This window comes from Rhea americana, unplaced genomic scaffold (assembly GCF_003343005.1).
Source record: "Rhea americana isolate MKP2758 unplaced genomic scaffold, rheAme1 scaffold_61, whole genome shotgun sequence".
NCBI lineage: Eukaryota > Metazoa > Chordata > Aves > Rheiformes > Rheidae > Rhea > Rhea americana.
Window position 1 is genome coordinate 5,035,149 of NW_028186768.1, and position 582 is coordinate 5,035,730.

Sequence of the window (582 nt, forward strand, 5' to 3'; positions counted from 1 at the left end):
AGCCGGGAGGGGCTGGAGCTGGGGTGCGGGAGATCGGAAATGCTCGCGGAGCCGGCCAGCCAGGCCAGCCAGCGTTCAGGTCCCTCCAAAGGAACGAGAGCACCCCGGCCCAAGGGCCCAACGGGCAARAACGGGGCGCAGCATCCTGTCAAAGGGACTTCCCCAGCAGAGGGTTGGTCTCCAGGCTGGGGCATCTGCTGGCTGTCACCCTGGGAGTCCTGTGGTGTCACTGGAGCGTCCCTGTGACATCATGCGACATCACGCCGGTGAGGTGGCCACAGAGCCGGTGCCCGGTCACTTTGCCCCACGCTTGCGGCCAGGCAGCCCGCGAGGCATCGAGGGCCCCTCAGGGCTGCGGCTTCGCGGCTGGGGCTTTGCTTTGCGGCCAGCAGCAGCTGTGCGTGGCTGAAGCGGTGGCTGCGGACCCCGCAGGGCTGCCGTCCTGCAGCCGGGGGTGCCCAGCGAGTGCCAGGGCGCTGGATAGCCTCAGAGGCTCACGGGGTGCTCCTCGCTCTGCAGGGACAGGCTTTTGCCGGTGACCTGAGCTGCTCCGAGTCCAGCAGGTAGGGCGCGGGGTGCGTG